Consider the following 22,179-nt stretch of genomic DNA (forward strand, 5'->3'; position numbering starts at 1 on the left):
GGCACAGACGTCTCCTGTCTCCCCTGCTACTCAGATCTGCCTGTTCTGCTCCCCAGTCTCTCTGATGAATCCTCTCACCGCCCCCAACCCTCTGGCCTGTACCCCAGTTCTTGTCGGATTAAATAAATAAATCTTTAAAAAAAAAAGCTTAATCCTAATAAAAACCAGTGATATTCAATGCAATTATTGATATAATTGGACTTAAATCAGTAATCTTACCATTTTGTTTTCTATATATTCCAACTTTTTTTTTTTTTTGTTTATACATGCACTGGGAACAGTCAGAAGCGCGGGAGGGTGAGAGAATTCACCAGAGCCAGAGTGGGGAGCAGAGCAGGCAGAAGGACCGAAGTACACTGCTGAGGGGAGCAGCGGGCAGCAGGAGAGGTCTGCGCACCATGTGGGACCCTCCTCTGATGGCTGGGGAGCAGCCGGGGATCGAACCGGCATCTCAGAGGCCACGGGCAGCTTCGCAACCCAGCGCTCAACCGCTGCGCCGCCGGGGAGGCCCTATATTCCAACATTTCTTTGTTGCTTTTTCCTTTTTCTGTCTTCCCTCGAAATAACCGAGAATACTTTAGCATTTTAATATTCACTATTCATTTAATATTCACTATTGGCTAATTAGGCATATACATAGTCCTCACTTAACATTGATGATAGGTTTTGGGAAACTGTACAATGATGTACAATGAAACCAGCTCCCTGAACATGGCAGGGAATGCTCTTTTTATCATCAATGTTACAAAGAAATGAGATTATACAAGTATCTGTTACATGTGGCTAATTTTTAGTGTTTACTCTAGGTTTTATAATATGCTCTTTTAACTCAATATAGTGTACCATCAAATGATATTCTACTTCACATAAAGTGTGGACACTTTTTACCTCACGCTTTACTCAGGTAAAGTGTGGACACTTTTAACCTCACAACCTACTTTTTCCCTGGGCCTCCCTGGTGGCGCAAGGGTTGGGACACAACCTATAAGGTGGTCCGCAGTTGCTGCAGTACGAGTTCGATTCGGCCAGCCAGGGAGCAACCCACATGGCACAGCAGACCTCTCCTGTCTTGCCTGCTGCTCCCCTCAGCAGTGTATTTCGTCAGTCTGCCTGTTCTGTTTCCCACTCTCTCTCTGGTGAATCCTCTCACTCCCCACTACTCTGGCCTGTACCCCAGCTCTTCTATGCATAAATAAATTAATTAAAAAATACTATTTCCCTGCTCTTATCCTTAATACTAAACTTTTCATGCATTTTTTTTAAAAAGATTTATATATTTATACAAGAACCAAGGGTATAGGTCAGATGTGCATGAGGGTGAAAGGATTCACCAGAGACAGAGTGGGGAACAGAACGGAAGACTGACAAAATACACTGCTGAGGGGAGCAGCGGGCAAGACGGGAGAGGTCTGCTACACCATGTGGGTTTCTCCCCAGCCGGCCGGGATCAAACCCGCGCTGCAGTAGCTGAGGACAGCTACACGGTACAGCATTCAACTGCCTGTGCCACCAGGGAGGCCCCCTTTTCATACATTTTTTAAAACATAAAATATATTATCAGTTTGATACTGCCCCACAGACAAATCACTTGATTGCTTTCGGTTCTCTTCTGCTTCATTTTAGGATAAACTCTATTTTTTTTAAAGATTTATTTATTTATGCATACAAGAGCTGGGGTGTAGGCCAGAGGTGTGTGGGGGGAGGTGAGAGGATTCACCAGAGACAGAGTAGGGTGCAGACCAGCATAATGATTGAAATACTCTGCTGAGGGGAGCAGCTTGCGAGACAGGAGAGGTCTGCTGTGCCATGTGGGTCAGCTCCCTAGCTGGGGATCGAACTCATGCTATAGTGGCTGCAGACAGCGTCATAGCGCTGAGACTTAACCCCTTGCACCACAAGGGAGGCCCCCAAGATAAGCTCTATTATTACTTATCCAAGGTCACTAGTTTTTCTGCATAGTTCAAATTGCTTTTAAATCCTTTCAGCTAAATATTTCAGGTACTTTTATGTTTTGGTCCTAAAATTTCCATTTGGTTCTTTCTTGTACATTCCATTTCTCTATTTAGATTCTGATTTTTTTTCTTTACATTTATTACTTACAATAGCTATTACTTACAATAGCTACAATAACATCTTTGGTCTGCTAGATCCATTATCTCAGTCAATTCTGAATCTGTTTGAACTGATTTTTCTCCTTGCTAGAGGATACACTGGACCCGTTTCTTGGACATGTCTGGTAATTTCTGCATAGATAATGAAAAATACTGATGTTACACTACTGTTGCTGAGTGTTCACAATCATTCTATAAAGAACTAGGCTTAGTTTTAGAAGGCATTTATTTACACATCTATCTAATCCCTCTGATGACTTTTTCTGTCTTTACTATATGACAAACCCATAGGATTCTCCACTGAATACCTTGGGGGCTCCAAAGGACTCTTCACTCTTATCTCATTAGAGTTAAACAAATTCCTGTGTACGAATCTGGAAAATGTTTTGCTAACAATTCCCTGGGTATTCATTGCCTGGCCTCATGGAGTCCCATTCTGCATTTGTGTCCTACTATTCAGCAAAAGACTCAAGGTGGCCCCTATACAGATGTCTGCAGTTCCTTTATCCACAGTTCCATTCTTTTTAGAACCTGGCCCTACAACTTATAGGTGCCTAAGTTTCTTTAAAATCCAAATTTTGCCTCCTAAACTTAGTGAGGCTTCCAGGCTATTACTACTCTACTTCCTGCTTCTGAGGTCCCAAAGGTTCTTCCATGCAGAAGTTATGGTAGTTGCAGAGCTTGTCTCCTTTAATTTTGCTCAGGGATCATATGCCTATGCTATAATGTCTAAAAGTGATAATACATATATTTTGATAAAGTTTATTAACTGTTTATGACAAAGGTGTAAAGATGTCTTATTACCATCCTCTGCAGAGATAGTATTTCTAATTACTTAGACAAAAGTAAAGACATGTATTTGTGCAGATCATGTGAATTTAAAGAAGGGTGATTTATCAGTGGATATATATTTAATATATGAACTACCTAAAGAGAAAAAGGTATGTCATATACTGACTTCTAATATTTCCCAAAAAAGGAAAAATGAACAAATATTGAATGCTTATGACAAACTCAGAGGTGGATATTATTGTTTCCATAATAAAAAGACTCAAGTTAACAATTACCCAAGTCACACAAGTATGAAGTGGCAAGGCTAAAATTCTAAACCAACCAACACTAAAGACAACGTTCTTTACTATATATCACCTGTTCCCTGTAGTTTTAACCACACATATTACTACATTTTAAGAGATTTGGTTTGGGCCTCCCCGGTGGCGCAGCGGTTGAGCGCTGGGTTGCGAAGCTGCCCGCGGCCTCTGCGGCGCCAGTTCGATCCCCGGCTGCTCCCCGGCCACCGGAGGAGGATCCCACATGGTGCGCAGACCTCTCCTGCCGCCCGCTGCTCCCCTCAGCAGTGTACTTCGGTCCTTCTGCCTGCTCTGCTCCCCGCTCTGGCTCTGGTGAGTTCTCTCGCCCTCCCGCGCTTCTGACTGTGCCCAGTGCATGTATAAACAAACAAATATAATAAATAAATAAATAAAAACATGCCTCTATTAAAAAAAAAAAAAAAAGAGATTTGGTTTACTAAACTGAACTTATCAAAATCTGTATTTTACTTAGCATGGTTATTATTAGCTATCAATTAGAATATCTGATCAATGTAAGGAAATTACCACATTAAGAAAATTTTATGTAAAAGGGCAAGAATATGTCATTTTTAGCCTATGTGACATTTTGATTAATAGATGTGCATTTATTTAAACTTAAAACTGCCATTTAAAAATATTTTTATATTTTATATAATTCTTACATCATTTTTCATTTTTGCACAATGTATGCGTTTTCATTTTGGTTATTTTTCCCGTACAATACCCATACCCCTTATTTTGGCTCTAATCCTTCCTCTCCTCTCCCTGCCCCTATTAGTGTATCTCTGGTTTATGGTTGTTTGTTGATTTTGATTTTTTCTTTATTATAATTGTCTTTTTCCTGGTCTCTTATTTAGATTTTCTAAATTCCTGCTATGAGTGAGACCATCTGATATTTTTCTTTCTCTTTCTGGCTTACTTTGCTGAGCATGATCCCTTCCAGCTCCATTCATGTTGCTACAAATTGCATGAGTTTATCTTTTTTTGATTGCTGAGTAATATTCCATTGTGTATATAGACCATATCTTCTTGATCCAATCATCCATATATATTTTAAATGGCTGGTAGACTTTGTTGTATTGTTTACTGAAGCCAGTGAATCCCTAATTGACACATATTTCCTATTTCATGTAGACATCATGTTCACCATCTAATGTCGGAGACCACTATAATGAAGCTCATAAGACCTAGGGAAAGGTTTACAATACAATATATACTCAATACACATTTGGAAAATAAAACATCCCCATAATTTTAATTCTCTGAAAATATAATGATTAGGATATATTACAGCAAGATGGCAAGCTGGTCTTCCTGCCTAAATCCCATAAAATGACAGTTAAAAAAAAGTAATAGGCTTATGTTTCCAATAAATATGGAATTACAAGGGGCTGCATTTACCTTACTGCATGAAACAAACAGAACAAAATATATGAAAAAGTAGCACTAGAGATAGTACACAAGAGACAACAGAGAGAATGAGAGTGAACAGTAATATAACAAGATGAGAAAAAAAAGGAAAGAAACTCTCAAATGCCCTGATGAACAACCTGGGTAAAGAAGAAGAGAGGGAGAATTCAGTCAGTACATGGCAATTTCCCTATGTCAAAAAGAAGCTGGAAGGCAAGTAAGAGCATGAAGTAGAGCACACTAAGTAGAATGAGACAGTTATTAAGAGCACTCTGGTACACACTAGAAAAACTACAAATGAGGGGGCCTCCCTGGTGGTTCAGGGGTTAAAAACAGCACTATCAAGCTATGGCCAGCCACTGCATCACGAGTTTGATCCCCTGCCGGCCAGGGACATGATCCACATGGCGCAGGAGACCTTTCCTGTCTTGCCTGCTGCTCCCCTCAGCAGTGTATTTCAGTAGATCTGCCTGTTCTGCTCCCCACTCTGTCTCTGGTGAATCATCTCACCACCACCACCACCCGCCCCCCCAAGCCCCACACCTCTGGCTTACACTCCAGTTCTTATATGCATAAATAAATAAATCTTTGGGGGGAAAAGCTACAAATGAATATCCTTTACGGATATCTTCAGTAAAATACAAACAAACTGAACCCAGTAGCATACTCAAAAAATTACATACAATGATCAAGTGGGATTTAGCCAAGTCATGCAAAGCTTCAGGGTGGGGCTAGTCATTCCAGTTAAGACCCACTGCAATAGGAGAGTTAGGGCTTTGAGTCAGGAGGCATCAATTGGAGAGGGGAGAAGGGCTGGAGATTGAGTGCAATCATGTTTCCGAAACACTAATAAAAATTCAGTTATGGGGCCTCCCCTGGTGGCACAGTCAGTTGAGTGCCCCACTGTGAAGCTGTCTGCAGCCTCTGCAGCGCCGGTTGGATCCTAGCCGGCCAGTGAGGGGCCCAATTGGTGCAGCAGACCTCTCCTGTCTCGCCCACTGCTCCCCTCAGCAGTGTATTTTGTCAGTCTGCCTGTTCTGTTCCCCACTCTGTCTCTGGTGAATCCTCTCACCCTCCAGCGCATCTGGACTGTACCCCGGTTCTTGTATTTAAAAAAAAAATTCAGTTATGTTGAGGGTACTGTGGAGTTTCCTAATTGGTCAACCCATTAAAGGGCTGGGAGGGTGATGCACCCTGATTTCCAAATGAAAAGAGAAGGCATATAAGTTCTAAGGTCAGATCCTTCCCTTGTCTCTTCATCTGGCTAGTCCTAAATTGTATCTTTTATAGTAATACCCATAAATGTAAATAAGTGGTATGGGTCATTCTAGCAAATTATCAAACCTGAAACAGGTGGAAGAAACTTAAGACTAACATTTGAAAGGATGAAGGTCTACCTGGTGACCATGCCTTTAAATCTGTAGAACTTGATGCTAACTCCAGTTGGTTGGAGACAGAACTGATTTATACTAAAGTATACTACTTGGTGTGAGAATAAAATCCAACAAAGAATTTTTGTGATATTTGACATGTTGGGCCTCCCCTGGTGGTGCAAGCGGTTGAGCACAGCGCTGCGAAGCTCTCCGTAGCCTCTGTAGCGCGGACCGGCGAGGGTCCCACATGGCGTAGCAGACCTCTCCTGTCTCGCCCACTGCTCCCCTCGGCAGTGTATTTCGTCGGTCTGCCTGTTCTGTTCCCACCTCTGTCTCTGGTGAATCCTCTCACCCTCCCACGCCTCTGGCCTGTACCCTGTTTCTTGTATAAATAAATAAATCTTGAAAATAAAAAAGAAAGAAATTTGACAAGTTTATTATAAGATTCAGATGGTACTATAAAGGGCCGGAAATAACCAAAAGTACTTTGAAAAACAAGAAGGTAGGAGAACTTGCCTCACCAGGCAAAAAGACTTACTTTAAGGTAGAGTTAGTAAAACCCTATGGTTGAGGTTACCACATGGTGTGTAATGGCATGTTTAATAGTTGGAGAAACAGTCCTTTCTAAAATTGTATTCAACTCAAATATCTGTTAGATAATCTTTCAAGAGTAATCAAGAATTACTCATTATCAACCACACATATGACATACATTTACTTAATTAAGCATTTCTATTTTTCATCAATGTGATGAACTCAATCCACACTAGGATTTGACATTAACTGTTTCTCTATTTAGTCTGGCGTTTCATTTCAACTTAAAGAAAGTTTTACCTATAAAAACATACACGTTGTGCTCAAAGGTAAAGACAGTTTAATAAAGCTAATTTTAATTATCTTAACATAATTAAAGCTCTCTAAAAATAGCTCTTAAAAGCACAACACATATACATTTAATTTTTTTTTTTAAGATTTATTTATTTATACAAGCACTGGGTGCAGTCAGAAATGCGGGAGGGTGAGAGAATTCACCAGAGCCAGAGCGGGGAGCAGAGCAGGCTGAAGAACCGAAGTACACTGCTGAGGGGAGCAGCGGGCGGCAGGAGAGGTCTGCGCTCCATGTGGGACCCTCCTCCAGTGGCCGGGGAGCAGCCGGGGATCGAACCGGCGCTGCAGAGGCTGCGGGCAGCCTCGCAACCCAGCGCTCAACCGCTGCGCCACTGGGGAGGCCCTTAATATTGGTATAGCATATATATGTAACTTTTTTTTGATGTCAAACAAATAATTTTAATTAAAAAAAAAAAAAGTATTCTGATTCCAGGGAGAGGAAGAATCAGGCTCAACCAGAAAGGTGTGCTTTTAAGGAGAGTGGAAAGATGAACAACTTTTCTAAGAATTGATGTAATTGTATAACCTCTGAAGTGGAAGAGAATTCTCCCCATAATTCACATTCCACACTGATGGGCAAAGAGTTATGTGAACTTTGTTTTTTCTGCTTGAATAGTATCTGTCAATCTTATTCCTTTAAACTGTCTTTAGGACATACTATGAATTTTTTCTGATCAAGGAACCTCAACAATCTTTCATAACAGTTAAGCTTCTCATTTTTTTTTTTATATATAAGCAGACCCTTTATTTATGGATACTTTTTTTTTTAAAGGTTAACAAAAGGTTTATTTACAAGGGAAGGGGAATGAGAAAATGTACAACTCAGGGAGAAAAGAGGGAGATAAATTCTTTTTTTTTTTTTAAGATTTTATTTATTTATTTATACATACAAGCACTGGGTACAGTCAGAAGCGCGGGAGGGTGAGAGAATTCACCAGAGCCAGAGCGGGGAGCAGAGCAGGCAGAAGGACCGAAGTACACTGCTGAGGGGAGCAGCGGGCGGCAGGAGAGGTCTGCGCGCCATGTGGGTCCCTCTTCCAGTGGCCGGGGAGCAGCCGGGGATCGAACTGGCGCTGCAGAGGATGCGGGCAGCTTCGCAACCCAGTGCTCAACCGCTGCACCACCAGGGAGGCCCCGAGGGAGATAAATTCTTAAAATGTGTCCTACCCATTCCGCCAACCTGGAATCCCAAATGACCCACCGAGACCAATCCTGCCTGGCCAAGAGCACAAGGCAAGTGTGCCTGACCCCACTAACATGGCTAGTTTTTATATACAAAGAGAGAAATGGCTGCCCTTAAGTCCTCACAACTTCCCTTTGGGGATCATAGGATTTGTAGTTTCCAGTGTCTTGATGGAGTGGGGATGGAATCCACAAAGCCTGTATGGCATTAGCTCAGAACTATACATGTAACTTAACTAAACCAAAGAGATGTTACAATATAACTAGCTATTAACATGGCTAGTTCTTCAAATAGTGCACACATAAAAGTTATCAGAATCCTGGTTTTTTAAAATAGGGCATCACACCTTTTCCTTAAAAGATAAGACTATTAACCAACTACTTCTATACCAGAAATTAAGAAATCATATCAAACTCTTCTTACAACTAAAAAAAACAAAAACAAAAACTTTAGTTTTAAATGAGAATTTCAGGTCACCTCTAGAAAATCACAGAAACTGGGCTGGGAATTTCAAAAAATTTAAAGGTAAAATAAAAGGAAAAGAATAATCCCTGAGATGTCTTGGGAAAGATAAAAGTAAAACAGGATTTCAAAATTATATTGAGGAGCCCTATAAAAAGTAATCCATTTAGGGCCTCCCCGGTAGCGCAGCGGTTAAGCGCTGGGTTGCGATGCTGCCCGCAGCCTCTGCGGCGCCGGTACGATCCCCAGCTGCTCCCCGGCCACCGGAGGAGGGTCCCACATGGTGCACAGACCTCTCCTGCCGCCCGCTGCTCCCCTCAGCAGTGTACTTCAGTCCTTCTGCCTGCACTGCTCCCCGCTCTGGCTCTGGTGAATTCTCTCACCCTCCCACGCCTCTGACTGTACCCAGTGCATGTATAAACAAAAAAACAAATAAATAAAAACATGCCTCTATATAAAAAAATAAAAAAAAGTAGGTTTATAAAAAAAGTAATCCATTTAGAAGACAAAGGTTAATACATATGCTTGGGTATGCTGTTAATAAAACATGGTGTGTTGGGCCTCCCCGGTGGCGCAGCGGTTGAGCGCTGGGTTGCGAAGCTGCGCACGGCCTCTGCGGCGCCGGTTCGATCCCCGGCTGCTCCCCGGCCACCTGAGGAGGGTCCCACATGGCGCGCAGACCTCTCCTGCCGCCCGCTGCTCCCCTCAGCAGTGTACTTCAGTCCTTCTGCCTGCTCTGCTCCCCGCTCTGGCTCTGGTGAATTCTCTCACCCTCCCGCGCTTCTGCCTGTACCCAGTGCATGTATAAACAAAAAAAAACAAACAAAACAAAACCAGCAAAAACAAATAAAGCATGCCTCTATAAAAAAATAAATAAATAAATAAATAAATAAAACATGGTGTAACCATATAATACAATAAAGGAGTTAAGAAATTACACAAAGATTTTTCATAAAATCCAAGATGGAGAGGACCTAGGAGGGAACACAGGGGTTGGGGAGGGAAAGATGAAGGAAACAAGGAGCAGGATGGGGATTCATTAGTTACAGATTTATAAGCAATACTCAAATGGAAAAGGAGAATTATACCCTTGCTAATTAACTAGCAAAGGATGAAAAGAAGACCAAACCAAAAAATAAATAAATAATACCCATTATTACTAACTCAAAAATTATTACATTAGGGCCTCCCCGGTGGTGCAGCAGTTGAGCGCTGGGTTGCGAAGCTGCCCGCAGCCTTTGCAGCGCCTGTTCGATCCCCAGCTGCTCCCCGGCCACCGGAGGAGGGTCCTGCATGGCGCGCAGACCTCTCCAGCTGCCCGCTGTCCCCTCAGCAGTGTACTTCAGTCCTTCTGCCTGCTCTGCTCCCAGCTCTGGCTCGGTGAATTCTCTCACCCTCCCGCGCTTCTGACTGTACCCAGTGCTTGTATAAATAAATAAATAAACGAGTCTTAAAAAAAAAAAATTACATTAATTCATTCAACTAACATTTGAGCATATACTTTATGGAACTTATAGTCAGTTACTAACATGTTATCTTTATTTAATGTGATCATTTAACTTTTTAGAAAAGTTCTTCTAAGATATTTATAATTCATGTCTCAATCTAATTTTCTCACATTATCTGAAGTTCCTCAACCAAATCCTTATCAGAAACTCAATGCCTAAAGTTAGGTTGCAAAAAATATATAAATAATAAAGTTAGGTTCCTGTGCATACCATATCATTTCAAACTTCTATGAATTTCCTGATTCGGTTCCCTATCTGGAATACTTTTCCATCTCCTATGCAACCAAATGTCCATAATGACCACAGTTTTGCTACGATATCTCAAGTGCAAAATTAAATACTTGTTTTATATTCCCGAAGAATCCATTCCTCTAGTACAGCAGTTGTACTTCTATAACTGTTTATATAGCTAGGTTCAGGCAAACATGATACAAATAAATGCTGTCTACAAGAGACTTACTCTGAAATTAGATACAAGGAGATTAAAAAGGCTTGGAAAAAGATGATACACAGCAATAACCAAAAGATAGTTGAAGAAGTGATGTTAATATCAGACAAAACAGACTTTAAGACAAAATTTGAAGAAATGTACCAGTACGAAAAACGTGAAAACTGACATTCCAAGTTACACGTTAAGTACTGATACCAAGGAAGCAAACGTGAAAGATTCCGATTACAATGGAGTGTGGTAAGACCCAGACATCAGTGTTTTTCAAAGGGATTACCGGTGATTCTAATGTGCAGTCAGAAATCATTATTTAAATCACATGATTATAGTAATGGTTGAAAACCACTGTGCCAAAAGAAAAAAGATCATTTCTTTTAACGAGGGTAATGTAAGCCACAGCAGTATGGGAATGTGCCCTGGAGGTTTCTGATGACACAGTACACAAAAATTTATGGTTACAGGAGATGAAATTTTTTCAAAAGGATCCAAGCAGAGAATTATTTCCAAGTCTGAGGTATACTAGGGTGGTACTAAACAATGATGGACAGATAAAAGATTCATGTTCAGTGCATTCAACTGTACTTATTATGACACTGAGTTTCCGTAATTACAGTATATCTTAGTATACCATTAAAATGTTATACCCTTTAAAATAACACACATAATAATAAAAGTGGAACTCTTAGAAGTGCGAAAACATAAATGTGCTAAAATCTGATTCAGAAGTCTACTCAGATTAGTGCTCAGTGTTCAAAGATTGTCGTACTGAGAGGATGCCATTACAATCCTAAGAAGATCAGACCTGAGGGGACAGCCTAGTGCTGAGTTAGTGCTCTAAAGTCAGACTGACCCAGTTTTAAATTATCACAGCATTACAGACTGTATCAAATTTCCTTCCAACTCTAATGCTGTGTGACTTCAGGCAAGTTACCTCTCTATGACTTAGGTTTCTTCATAAAGTGAAACAGTATCAATAATGTAGAGGGCTGTGAGGACTGAGTAAATGAATCTATTTAGTATAATACTATACTACATATCTTGGCTTAACAGTGAGCACTAGCTATAACATTATGACTGAAGTCATTTAACCTATAAAATTATGGTAAATCATGCATATGTCAAAAGCTCCTCATTTCCTTATCTATTTAATTTGCTTCTGTAGAAGATGGGACCGGGTAAGATAATTAAGATAAAAAAAGTGAGGTCCAAGATATAGAAATTAGGAAATGATAAGGATGAGACACAGTTACAGTGAATCAAACTAGATCAGCAGAGAGAAGATAGGCTGTAAGTGAAAAGGCCATGAAGGCAGAGAAAACAAGGACAAGCCAGCTGACCAGTCAAATTTTACCAAAAAATATCTAAAATGAGAAATGTTATGGAGTGTATGAGTTCAGTTAAAGGCCAATTGCAGCTTACTGTAAATGGCCCCTTTCTACTTTCTAATAAAGTAGAATTTGGCAAGACTTAATGAGGGTACAAATTAAACTTCACAGTATTTCTAATTAGCCAGTTTACCAATGTATTGCAATCTTGCTATATGCCAAAACTAAAAACAAAAGCAAGTTATCATTACTCATTCTATTTAATTTTTTTCCTGAAACACTTTTAACATATAAACATTGAGGAAATGGTGAATGCATTTATTTGCAGAGCCAACTGTGAGGATGGTCAAAACAAAAGGCACCAGACAAGTTATCTAAATAAATTCCCAAAGTATTACAAGTGCCAAAGTTTTATAACCAACACTCTGCACTTTCCTTGTAAAACACATTAATACTGATGCTCAAGACACATTAATACCACCCATGAGTAGCTCTGGTATGTTCTCCCCAACCCTGTCTCCTGAGTAACCTAAATAAATCTTTTAAATTCTATCTTCAATCAATGTATCCTTTTCCATCCGAGCACAGCAGCTTGACCATTCCCCATTCTCCTCACCAAGACCTGGAGAAGACTGCATCTCCAAATTAGATCTTAAATCAGCTCATACAGATGACACTTTGAAGCCAGCATAATAGCAATATCATAAAAACTCTTACTGTCAATTACTATGTTACTTGGCCCCCATCCCAGCGCTCCCTTATAGCAATTAGGCCACAGCTATCCCTGAGTGAAAGAAATTAGTTCAATGCAATGTCATCACTCTGTTAATAGAAAAACCTTTAGACATACCTAAGAAAAGCTAAGAAAGAGGAGTAATAGTAAAAGTTGTAAAATAAATATTAAAACAACCCTGCTGCTCTACCATTCATAGATACTATAGGCATTTAATTTGCATTATTCTGGCTCTAAAAGTGTTCTCAAATACAGAGATAATCATTTAGTAGATATTTTTCTTCATATACTACAGTAGAAATCAGCAAATTTCTCTAAAGGGTGTGATAATGAATATTCAGGTTTTGTTGGTTATACAATCTCTGTCACAATTGTCCAATTCTGCAGATTTAATGTGAAAGCAGGCACAAACAATCTGCACAAAAGTATAAAGTAATAAAACTAATAAAGTAAAAAAATAAAGTAATAAAGTAAAAATAAAAACGAATAAAGTAATAAAGTAAAAAAATAAAGTAATAAAACTTTATTTACAAAAACAGACAATGGGAGCCGCCTTGGTGGTGCAAGGGGTTAAGTCACAGCTCTATGAAGCAATGTGCAGCTACTTGCAGCATGAGTTTGATCCCCAGACGGTGAGGTGACCCACATGGCACAGCAGATCTCTCCTATCTCGCCCACTGCTCCCCTCAGCAGTGTATCTCAGTCGATCTGCCTGTTGTGCTTCCCACTCTGTGCTGAATCCTCTCATCCCCCGCACCTCTGGCCTGTACCCCATAAATATATCTTAAAAAAAAAAAAGACAATGGGCCAGGTATACCCAGAAGCTGCAGTTGGCCCACTCCTGCATCGGTGTCACAGACTACACTTTAACTCCAAATCCATGCAGTCATAATTTTATATAAAATATATCTAATGAAATGAGACATAGAATCTAGTGAATTCAAGTGCTAACATTAACGAACATATCAGTAACTTCCAACTGCCAAAAGAAAGTGTCATTTTCATTTGTTAAGCAAATGCTTGTTTAAGTTTATTTTATATAAGATTTAAAAAGTTCTGGGCCTTCCCCGTGGCGCAGCGGTTGAGCAATGGGTTCAAAAGCTGCCCGCAGCCTCTGCAGCGCTGGTTCAATCCCTGGCCACCGGGTGAGAGGGTCCCACATGGTGCACAGACCTCTCCTGCCGCCCGCCTGCTGCTCTCCTCAGCAGTGTACTTCGTCAGTCTGCCTGCTCTGCTCTCCCCTCTGGCTCTGGTGAATTCTCTCACCCTCCCGTGCTTCTGACTGTACCCAGTACTTGTATAAATAAATAAATAAATCTTCTAAAAAAATTTAAAAAGTTTTAAAACAAAACATTGTCCTATAATACATTGAAAGAAACTATTTATCTCATGCCCCTACACTCAAGCAGTTTTAAGTCTTATTCTACTGAGAATAAGTGCAAAAAGTATAAGTAAATGTACACAGGAGATGTGGGGGGAGGAGGCAGAAGTGGCTAATTTAACTTGAGACAGAGGAAGTGGGAAAAATTTCATAGAGCACTTGGTACTTGAAGGGCAGATTAATGATGAGTAGGAGTACAGTGAGCAGGCAAGGGAAGAAAGATGAGGAGGGGATAGTCAATTCACGCAGGAAGATGAAGAAAAGAAACATGTGAAACAACCTAGCATACCTTCAGAGATCTGCCAACAGTTCAGAGTGACCAAGAATGAAAAGAAATGACAATGGAAGAGTGAGGGTGAACATAAAAGAACATTTTGAAATAATCAAACAAAGTATTAAGATGAACATGTACAAACACAGGGGAATAGACTTGAAGGGGTAATATATAAATTTAACTTTCAACAGGAATGTTTTCCTGAAAAACTTTCACTTATATGACGTACATGTATAAAACATACTTAATTTTACTATCCAAGCAAACCTTGTTCAGTTACACAAGTCTTCTGTTGGCTCCAGGCACCTGGCAAGCTCTCCCCTCTTACTCTTCTTTCTTAAAATTAGTTTGAAGCAAATTTTTACTTCACTCTAATAGTCCAAGATTTTACATTGAAAAGTTCTATCAAATGTATATTAAAAAAAAAAAAAAAGCAAACTTAGTTTTGGGCAAAAATATACCTAATCATAACTTTGAGTTCTTGTTAATTTGCCCAGGCTCTAAATTGGTAAGATAATAAACAATGCACCCAGTTTCTTTAGAAAGTTTAATCTTTTATTAACATAATGGCACAAATTATGAAATAACATGCTACACGAATTCTTTATAGAATTTATTTTGGAAGAAAACAAATTTATTTAATAAGTATTTTTAAATGAGTATTAAAATTTACTTTTTCAGAGCCTCCCCTGGTAGCGCAGTGGTCGAGCACTGGGCTGGGAAGCTGCGCACAGCCTCTGCAGCGCCGGCTCGATCCCCGGCCATTGGCGAGGGTCCCACATGGCGCGCAGAACTCTCCTGCCGCCCGCTGCTCCCCTCAACAGTGTACTTCATCAGTCTGCCTGTTCTGCTCCCCGCTCTGGCTCTGGTGAATTCTGTCACCCTCCTGCGTTTCTGACTATATCCAGTGCTTGTATAAATAAATAAATCTTTTTAAAAATTTTACTTTTTCAGTTTGCAGAAATAAAATTTACTTAATTTTAAGAAAACAGGAAAGCAAAAGTACTCTAAGATGTGTGTTAAGTAATTAATGGAAAATAGGTTGGGATCAAAGTTTGCTATTAAAATGAGACACACATAGAAAGGTAATAGTGAACTTATAATCCAAACTGGTAGTCACACATCCCTAATATACAGCATTAAAAGTATTTGTAAAGGGCCTCCCCTGGTGGCGCAGTGGTTGAGTGCTGGGCTGCAAAGCTGCCTGCAGCCTCTGCAGCACCAGTTCAGTCCCCGGCTGCCAGCGAGGGTCCCACTTGGCGCACAGACCTCTCCTGCCGCACCCGCTGCTCCCCTCAGCAGTGTATTTCATCAATCTGCCTGTTCGGTTCCCCACTCTGGCTCTGGTGAATTCTCTCACCCTCCCGTGCTTCTGACTGTACCCAGTGCTTGCATAAATAAATAAATAAATAAATAAATAAATAAATAAATAAATCTTTAAAGAAAAGTATTTGTAAAGTATGTATTCACCTAAAAAATCATTCATAGAGGGCCTCCCCGGTGGCGCAGCGGTTGAGCGCTGGGTTGTGAAACTGCCTGCAGCCTCTGCAGCGCCGGTTCAATCCCCGGCTGCTTCCCGGCCCTGGAGGAGGGTCCCACATGGAGCGCAGACCTCTCCTGCTGCCCGCTGCTCCCCTCAGCAGTGTACTTTGGTCCTTCTGCCTGCTCTGCTCCCTGCTCTGGCTCTGGTGAATTCTCTCACCCTCCCGCGCGTCTCACTGTACCCAGTGCTTATATAAATAAATAAAAATAAATATTAAAAAAAAAAAGCAAAACCTTTAAAAAAAATCATTCATAGAACCAAATAAAATGATCATGTACTCAATTGGCAATGTTTGAAGCTAATACCAGAAGTTCCATGTTTAAAAGTCAGTTTTCTCTATTATTAGGATTAATTAGCTAATAATATGGAAACCACAAAAGTAAGTTTTGTCAATCTCAAGAGTCTCCCTGCTCTCCACCACACTGGAGCAAACAGGCAATGTAGTTATGGCATACAAAGAAAGCTTAAATGGAAGCAGCTACTCTTTAAGATAACTAAAGGTGGTACAAATTTGGACATGAGGAACAGGAATGAAAGTTGAGGGCAAGAGGAAAAGAGGTAACTGCTATTCTCTCTGGTTTAGGCATTAATTTGTCTGAAGACACTATTTGTACCTAAATTTTCAAAACTGAATAAAGGGCCTCCCTGGTGGCACAAGGGGTTAAGCACAGCACTATGAAGCTATCCCACAGCTCTGCAGCTCAAGTTCGATCCCCAGGCAGCCAGGGAGATACCCACATGGTGCAGTAGACCTCTTCTGTCTCACCCGCTGCTCCCCTCAGCAACATATTTCAGTGAATCCACTTTTCTGCTCCCCACTCTGTCTCTGGTGAATCCTCTCACCTTCCGCATCTCTGCCCTGTACCCCAGTTCTTGTATGCATAAATAAATCTTTTTAAAAAAGTGAATAAAAATGTTTTAAATGCAGCTAATATAAAACTAGCCCACAGATAAGGATAAACACAAAGCTAAACAAACTACACATCAAGCTCCCTAAAAGATATCACTACAAAATTACCTGTCCATACAATTATAATTATACATTATACTTGTCCATACAATAAAATTTTATTTTAAAATTTATTGCTTCATTGCCTATTGTTGCTGATAAACTGTAAGTTCCATAAGGGCAAGGATCTTATTTACCTTGCTCACACTAGCATATTCTCAGAGTATAAGCATAGCTGGCACATTGTAGGTAATCAATTAACATTTGTTCAAAGACTAAAATCATTTTTTAAAAACATGAAACCCCAGACTATTCTTGCAAGCAATATTTGATATTATAGAAATTCTAACGTAAAAAAATAGAAAACATTCTCGATAACCTTTGTAATAGAATCTACCTTACAAGAAAAACAGGGAGAAAAAAAAATTCCAAAAGCTAAAACCAGGCATAATAATAAGACTCTACTAGGTAGACAACCAAAGATATTTTCGTAAGTCTAACAACACACATAAATACCTTCCTTGAACACATGATTCAGGTTAAAATGTACTTTGGGACTGAATTATTTTTCCTTTTCCACAAAGCATGTGGTAATACACTTCACATAAAATTGCCATAAAGATAATTTTAGTGGACAATTTATAGACTAGAATTCATTGACTACTACTCTACTTGATAAAGCCCTATAAAAAATTAATCTTTAGAGTGGTGATATTAACTCAGGCTCAATTTAGCTAGTTCTTACTGAATTATAGCATTCTTAAAAGGGCCCATGTTCAATGTTTTTAAAATTAATTCCTACAATATTTACTGCACTTACATACAGCAGATACTAACCAAACAAAAAGTAAACAAAGTAGCTAATAAATGCTTACCTTTCTTAGTAAACGATAATTTAACAACATTCCTAAATTTCAAGGCAAATTTTTTAATAATTAAAAGAAAAATGACAGTCAGGCAATTTTCATTAACAGGCCCAATTTAGAAGTTCATCCGCCCCTACTACCACAGGGGACTACCTGGGACAAAGCCTACAACCTCCCTCCCAATCTCTGTAACTCTTAGTAACCTGAATTCTGTGAAATGACAAAAATTATAGAAGTGTAAATACATTCCCTTTCTCTCTAACAAATGCATAAAGAGTATTTCCATTTTCAAATATGAAGAACCAAAACAGGGTATTTTCAAACCAAGCCAGCCTCTAGTTCAGCAACTCCAGGAATATGCGTCTGGTAAGATCTTTTGCTTAAATCAAAGATGCTCCAGTTATGGTAAGTCACCTAGATTCTACTTTATCAAATGCACCTAGAAGGTACTGCCACACAATTCAATTAGTACCAGTAGGAGAGAATACATTAAGTTACAGTCCAACTCCAGTTAAATATAAAAAAGATATATCCTTGACATTCTGACTAAGTTAAACTCATTTTGACTATAAGTTAAACTTCAAATCATTAAGAACAAATAAAAAAAAGTAAACCCTGAGACTATTCTAAAATTTAATACCATACTTTCCATTTATGCTATACTCAGTAAACCACAGTATAAACTACGGGAATCATAACACGGTATTTATACAAACTTTAATAAACTGTTATTAAATACATGTAACTTTTCAAAAAACCCCAAAATACAGAGTATTTTTAACGAAGAAAAAGTATGTACTTTGCAGCAGAGTAAAGATGCTAGGGAGCCTTGGGTGTTTAACAACCCCACAAAGTTTACATTCACCTTTATTTGTAGCTGTACCTTCTGACCGCCTACCTCCAGCTAAGAGGAAGCTGGGAATTCATAAAGAAGCGCAGAATTGGGACTCCCTGGTAGCGCAAAGGGTTAAGATGCAGCACTATGAAGCTATCCACAACTACAGCAGCACGGAGTTCTATCCTGGCCAGGGAGGTGACCTACATGGTCCATGGTGCAGCAGACCTCTCCTTTCTCGCCTGCTGCTGCCCTCAGCAGTGTATTTCAGTAGATCCTCCTGTTCTGCTCCCCACTGTCTCTGGTGAATCCTCTCACACACACAACCCTCCCCCTTGCCCCCCCCCGCACCTCTGGCCTGTACCCCAGTTCTTGTATGCATAAATTAAAAAAAAAAGTAACAGAATTGAATTGCAAGCCAAACCAGCAGACTGAGTGCTGGGGGTGGGGGGGACCACAGGTTCGGGGGCACAGGAGATAAAAATAAATTCATTCATTTGGCATGCCCTTTTCCTAGTCTAATGAACTTTAAAACTAAAATTTTTTGCTGATCATTTCAGTACACAGGTGAACTTTATAAAGGTCTTGATTTTCTTGTCTGCCCCCCACCCCAAAAAAAAGACAAACAGGACAGTCCTTCCTTTCTAATTCCAAAGCTCAACGAAAGTGTCTAGAGCACAGGTTCCCAAGCTTTCTAGGTTGGTGGCACCAACCTAGAATATAAGTATTTCAGTAATTTTTTCACAGCAAAGAAACAAAAAGTTTCACTTATTGTTAGGAGCCATTTGAAAAACTAATCTACTTCAATTGGAAAAAAATATTTTTACTTCATTCTTAAATAACCACAATTACTTACAGAATGTGTACTACCACCGTGCACTATACAACTTCTCAAACCACAGAATCAGATTGGACACTGCTATCCCTATTTCCTGTTCCACACAGATTTTCACTCAATATTTGCATTTTATCACAGCAACCCCCAAAACCCAACTTCACAAATATGTCATGTAGCATATCTGTACATGGAATGTAGCACAATCTAATATTGAAATCAGGGGCTATGTGAAGTTATTGTAGTAGTTCACCAAAAGATGTCAGGTATAGCTGAATCTCTCTTGAAAATGTAAACTATCAGACAGAACCTCTGGGAATTGGCAGCAATAGGAATACCCTGGGGTGCTTTGTGCAATTTTCAAACTATGGTCCTATGGCAAGGCAGTATTTAATTTTGCAATGCTGAACTCAGATCTAGGCTGGAAATCAGATTCTACCAATAACTATATAATCTTGGGCACTGGCAGTTGAATCTACCTTTTGAACCTTAATTTCCATTAAGGCTGCTGAGTAGAAATAATAGTACCAATCTCAGAGAGTAGTTATAAGGAAAAATGAGGGGGGTGTGTGTGTGTGTCCTCAATAAATGGTAGCTATTATTATATCATTAAAATTAAACAAGTTTATAAAACCAAATTTTATAACAGACTGGGAATGAGGGTGAGGGGGATGAGAGAAGCACTCTAAGCTGAAGTCACAATGTCATATTAAAACTTACAAACAGATTTTTAAAAGATCACAAAGTGCTTAACAATGACAATACAGAACTAGTTTCTTCCAAAGGATGTCATAATGTTGATATACCTATCACGACAAACTGACAACTCAGAAGAATATACTTAAAAAGCATCTTCTAATAGATAATCACACTAGGAGGAAAAATTTATAAATTAGAATTGCCTTATAAAAATACCTAAACTTACACAGAACAAAAACTCATTTTATTGTAACAGAGTATTACCCCAAGATGTAATAGCTCAATGTTATTTACACCTGTGTTCAAACCCTTATTCTCATAGGTAATAAAAACTTAACATTTTAATTCCAAATGTACTCATTTTCTTATTGACAAACACCTTCAATAAAAACTGTATATTAAGGATTTTTGAAACATTTCATTGGATCCTAGGATACTAGACTACCTAAAGAAACTGAGGACCATAAAAATTAAATAAATTTGGCCTACAACATACACATTACGCTGTTCAACACTGAAGTCTGTGTCTTTTAACTCTTTCTAGACCTGCTTCCCCAAAAATATTGCTAGCTGGACCAGTACAGTTTTGTCAATTATTACAAGTAGAGATTAACCATCAAAGGCCTGAAAACCTTTTCTCTGCACAGTAACAGTATCTGGAACTGTGTAACATTAATTATTCCTAGATCACTATATGATCTATTCTTTAGTTATATCAGTGGTAATGCAGTGGATGAGTTAAATGATTTTCCTCAACCCACATTATGTCCCATATTTTTACTAAACTGGTGGCCCAATTATTCAATTCTAGATAGAATGGTAACATGAAGTATTAAACTGACCCTGATATTTTTTTCTTCTGATCCAAATACAAGGCAAATGTAGGGGCCAAAATACTTAAAAGCAATCGAGAGACAAGCAATCTTGCATACCACCAAAAATACAATGCCATCCCAGAATTCTTACACCTGCCTTTTCAATCTGGTCCCTTTAAATCTCAAAATTTACCAGCAATCCCTTTCCCCAATTTGCCACATTTCTCTATGATAGATATATTATTATTATTTCCTAAAGCATCCTAGAAGCAACTTACTAAGACATTCCACTTCACAATCATCATTTCCTTAAAAATTGAATGCAAATATATCTTGATAAGGAAATTATTAGTAAGTCGTCATATAATGCAATCAATCACCCTCCCGTTTTACACGGTTTAAAAAAAGTCGTCTTTTCTACGTCAGAGTTGGCTAAGAACAGAGGAAAGGGTAGCGCAGGTCTGTATCTTCACTCTTGCATTAATGCCATTTTCTCTAAAGCTAGTATTTACAAGAACTTGGGCCCTTCCCAGAAATAATGTAATACATTCATGAACATAAACGTCTTCACTTCCACGGAGAACAGAAGGGAGACTCTGCTTTCTCGGAAAGGAAGCAGCTCTCTGCCTTGTACAATACCCACTCCACTCTGGCCACCTAACACGAAAAAAAAAAAAATGGGAGAAAAAGACCTATTTGGAAAACGTTTCTTTCCCAGACAAGGGCTGCTGCCAGCATCAGGGCAATGCTCAGAGTACAACAAGGAAAAAAAATGCTCCGGGGGTGAAGAGCGCCGGGGGCGGCGAGCAGGCACCGGGACCCGCGGGCGGGCGGGCGCAGGGGCCGAGCCGGGCCGGGCCGGGCCGGGCGGGGCGGGGATGCTCCGGCGGGGGCGGCGGCAGGAAGTTTCACTGGGGCGGGCGGAGCATGCGCCGCGGCCTGTGCGCCGAGCCCCGCGCCGGGCACCAATAATAGAGCGGCCGCCCCGGGGAGCCGCGAGCAACAAGCACCTTCCTCGGCGCCCCCCGCGCCCCTCCTCCCCGCCCCCCGCGCGCCCCGCCCGCCCGCGGAGCAGGGCGACTCCTTCCCCGAAGAGCCGCCGCCGAGAGGAAGGGGGAAGGGACGGAAAAAGTGGGGAGATGCTTCTCGATTATTTGGGGGGAGGTGGGAAAGGAGGAGGAAACTATGGGGGAGGAGGCATTAACCCTCTGGCCCCCGAAGCGGCGCTTCCCCGACGTCGCCCCCCAAAGCCAGGATGGAGGAAGACACCCCTCCCGGCGGAGGGGCGAGCATCCCCAACTCCGAGGAAGGAGTTTGGGGGTTAAACCGGCCTCCAAGGGGTGGCACAGGCCGCCCGGAGCCGGCTCCCGGGGGAGTTCCCGGCGGAGGGAGGGGGCGCTGAGGTGTCCGCGGGCCCCCGCCCACCCAGGCGGAGCGAGAGAAAGGGGCG

General features: G+C 40.4%; 1 protein-coding gene across 1 annotated transcript in view; it reads right to left on the reverse strand.

Moving 5' to 3' along the window:
- Positions 1-22,179, reverse strand: part of RSF1 (remodeling and spacing factor 1) — a gene marked incomplete at both ends in the record, with an annotated part of 130,086 nt that overhangs the window by 107,320 nt on the left and 587 nt on the right. The gene's annotated exons all lie outside the window — the stretch shown is intronic.

This window comes from Talpa europaea (assembly GCF_964194135.1).
Source record: "Talpa europaea genome assembly, chromosome: 1".
Classification (NCBI taxonomy): domain Eukaryota; kingdom Metazoa; phylum Chordata; class Mammalia; order Eulipotyphla; family Talpidae; genus Talpa; species Talpa europaea.